This window comes from Bison bison, unplaced genomic scaffold (genome assembly GCF_000754665.1).
Source record: "Bison bison bison isolate TAMUID 2011002044 unplaced genomic scaffold, Bison_UMD1.0 scf7180017853354, whole genome shotgun sequence".
In the NCBI taxonomy this organism is placed as follows: domain Eukaryota; kingdom Metazoa; phylum Chordata; class Mammalia; order Artiodactyla; family Bovidae; genus Bison; species Bison bison.
In genome coordinates this window covers 7,454-11,270 of record NW_011483927.1, presented here as the reverse complement: position 1 = coordinate 11,270, position 3,817 = coordinate 7,454, and the positions used below count along the sequence as shown (strand labels likewise).

At 46.9% G+C, this 3,817-nt stretch overlaps 1 long non-coding RNA gene across 1 annotated transcript in view; it reads right to left on the bottom strand.

The window, feature by feature from the left end:
- The window catches only part of LOC104998986, a 4,841-nt gene extending 1,745 nt beyond the window's left edge, over positions 1 to 3,096 (bottom strand). Inside the window, exons 1-2 of the long non-coding RNA XR_826530.1 lie at positions 3,029 to 3,096; positions 726 to 887 (exon numbers count right to left, since the gene is read on the bottom strand). This is a non-coding gene — a long non-coding RNA (uncharacterized LOC104998986). The remainder of the gene's footprint in view (positions 1 to 725; positions 888 to 3,028) is intronic.
- Positions 3,097 to 3,817: the final 721 nt, after the last annotated feature.

Genomic DNA, 3,817 nt, shown 5'->3' with positions numbered 1-3,817 from the left:
CATGTTGAATATTCCTTGCCTGGGGGAATCAAACACGTACTATCACAATGACTTGGGGGAGCTGACCTAACTTCTCTGTGCCCATGATGCCTCATCTGTGATGGGGGAATGAAGCTAAGAATTAAGAAAAAGACTAATTTCCTGTTTCATTGCTTTAGTCTAGGAGAATGTTCTCCTTTTACAAAGAAGTGCTGTCTTACTGTCAGGTATTCTGTCGGTATAATGGGAATGTATCTGCTTATCCATACATCTGCTTGGTTTTACATATCTGCTTTGTGTATTTTCACCATGTGGTATGTATTGTCAACCGTAAAGAGAAATAAACTCAAAGGAACAAGTGTTTCTTGTCACATGCATGCAGAACGGCAGTCCATCAGCCTGTCTCTCAGAGAAACAGCCCCCTTTAGAACCTCCTGTAGCTCCTCACTCCCTCCAGGGGGTGGGTAGAGGCCTGTGGGACCCAGCGTGTCTTTCACTTCTCTTCCCTGTGAAGGCATCTCTGGTGTCCCAGAAGTTGCCCAGCACTTGTTGAGTGCAGTCTCCCTGCAGCCCTGTCAGTTGACTAGGGGAGTCTGTAGTCAGGAAGAGAGTGCTGAGCCTGAAGTGTGGATCTGGAAACGATCACCCTGTGGTGCCGAGCTGGGAGGTGATGAAGCCACAGATACCTAGATTTAAATCAAGGTCCCATGACTTATTCCTTCTGTGACCGTGGGCAAGTTACTTACAGTCTGCGTGACTTAGTTTCCTGAATTGAAGAGGATGATGATCCTATTCTGCGATAATGACTCCTTTTTGCTGCCTTCATTTAGATTACCAAAAAAAAAAAGCCTTTTGAGACCTATACAGTGATGTTCAAGTGTCGATTATTTCCAGAGTAAAAATGGAACCTGTCAACAAAGATATGAAAAGATGCTCAACCTCAGTCATCGTCAGAAAAATGCAAATCAGAGCCACAATTAGGTATCTAGTCACAGCGGTCAGAATGGTCATCATTGGAAAGCTACACACAATAAATGTTGGAGTGGATGTGGAGAAAAGGGAATCCTCCTATACTGTTTGTGAGAATGAAAGCTGATACAGCCACTATGGAGAACAGTATGGAGGTTTCCTTTAAAACTGGGAATAAAACTACCACGTGCAGTGCTGTGCTTAGTTGCTCAGCTGTGTCCGTCTCTTTGCAACCCCATGGACTGTAGCCCACCAGGCTACTCTGCCCATGGGGATTCCCCAGGCAAGAATACCGAGGTGGGTTGTCATGCCCTCCTCCAGGGGATCTTCCCAACCCAGGGACCGAAGCCAGTCTCCCGCAGTGCAGGCGAATCCATTATTGTCTGAGCCACCAGGGAAGCCCATAAATACTGGAGTGGCTAGCCTATCCCTTCTCCAGGGGGTCTTCCCGACCCAGGATTTGAACTGGGTTCTCCCACACTGCACATGGATTCTCTACCAGCTGAGCTACCACGGAAGCCCATAAAACTACCATATGACCCAGAAATCACACTCTTGGGCATACGTCCTGAGAAAACTATAATTCAGAAAGACACATGTACCCAAATGTTCCTTGCACCAGTATCTACAATATCCATGACATGGAAGAAACATAGATGTCTGTCAATGAATGGATAAAGATGTTGTGGTACATAGTATACAATGGAATGTTCATCAGTTATAAAAGGGAACGAATTTGAGTCATTTCTAGTGAATTGGATGAAGCTAGAGCCTGTTATACAGAGTGAAATAAATCAGAAAGAGAAAAACAAATATCCTACATCAACACATGTATGTGAAATTTAGAAAAACGGTACAGATGAACCTATTTGCAGGGCAAGATTAGAGTCTCAGTCATGGACAAGAGAATTATGGACACAGCATGCAAGGAGAGGATGGATTGAATTGAAAGAGTAGCACTGAAATATACAGATTACCATGTGTAAAATAGATAGCTAGGGCAAGCTTCTGTATAGCACAGGAAGCTTAATTTGGTGCTCTGTAATGACCTAGATGGGAGGGGTTCAGGGGTAGAAGAGAAGTTCAAGAGGGAGGGGATATATGTATACACTTATAGCTGATTCACCCTTGTCCTACAGCAAAAATTAGCACAACATTTAAAGCAATTATAATCCAATTTTCAAAGGTGAGGGGTGTTCAAACCTCTCTGCCTTTATACTTATCTACTGGGACTGGCATGAAAGATGCTCATATTTACCATGCTGACAAAGTTCAACTTCACCTGAGCTGTTAAGAAAAGCCACAGTAAAGAAATCTCTGCAGACTTTCATGTTCCCAAAATGACTTAATGCAAAGCACCACCCTTCCCCGTCGGACTTCGGTAAGACTCATCCAAAGTATCCAGTGACTCCTGGGTTTACCTACCACAAGGTCAAGTACAGACCTTCCTCCTTGTCATTAAAGGGCAGACACAGACCATCCAACTCCTTGTTTTCTGTCTCATGACTAGCAACGGAGATTAAAAGTCAGTTCTCCTGAAACTAGCTAGTCACAAAGATAATAATTTCCTCTTCTGTCAACGGGATTTCCCCCTACATGTTTTCCCCCCTGCACAGGTCCCCACTGTCACTTCTCTACTACTCTCTGTGGAATGAAGTACAGTGCAAAACCACCTTGCTGGCAGTCTGATCTTCAGGGCTGTGGTGCTCTCCCAATTGCAATCGGTAGAAATACAGCCAGTGTCTCTAATAGTTTGCTTTTACTCTTTCCTAGTGTGTTACTAGTAACAATTGGTAGAAAAACATGCAAGTAACAGGAGCTGCTCCTCACGTGGACAGGCGACAACACAAATTACCAGGCATCAGGGAGAAGCCCCCGCCTTCCGATCCCAAGAGCCGACCATCACCAGCTGTCATCTGTGTGGAAGGAAACTTCCTGCGACTCTGGCAAGGATGGTCCCTCCTAGCCTCCAAGCTGCTGGGAGAGGACCTCCGGGCACGCGGTCGAGAGGACCCGGCACTAACTCCTCTTCTCCGAATCCCCCCCGCCCTACTGCCATTGTCCCCGTGGAGGAACCTACTTGTCTTCAGGCCATTCCAGGCTCCCTCTCAATCCACTACAACCCAGGGAATACGCAGGAAGATCCTTCTATAAGGAAGGGAGGGGTAAATGTCCCATCTTTGTGACGTCAAAACCACGCCTGCCAACTCCTCACCCCTGAAGGCGGGTTGGCTCTATAGGATGCTGGAGGTCTCCTCTTGGTGGTCTTTACCCTTCTATTCCACACACACTATGGATGGTAGGCCGACCGCTACCCACTCCTGGCTTCTTCCACGGGCGGAGGATGGGAGGCACTGCATTGGCGTCCTGCTGTTGAGAACCTGATCCTGAGAAGGAATGTGTGAGAGCGAGGGGCAGAGAGAGGGACAGATGCAGAGGAAGACATCTATCTCTCTAGGACCAACCAGGTGTGCCTTAGTGTCACAGGACCAGAATCCTCTTTAGCCAAGTGGGATCCGTGTTCTCTCAGAACAGTTATTTTCCCCAGATGCCCCACCACTTCAGTAGCAGATGGCGGTTGGACAGTCTTCAGTTGAGTTCAGTTGCTCAGTTGTATCCGACTCTTGGTGACCCCATGGACAGCAGCACCCCAGGCTTCCCTGTCCGTTACCAACTCGAGGATCCTACTCAAACTCATGTCCATCCCGTCGGTGACTCCATCCAACCATCTCATCCTCTGTTGTCCCCTTCTCCTCCTGCCTTCAATCTTTCCCAGCGTCAGGGTCTTTTCCAATGAGCTGGTTCTTCTCATCAGGTGGCCCAAAGTATTGCAGTTTCAGTTTCAGCATCAGTCCTTCCAATGAATATT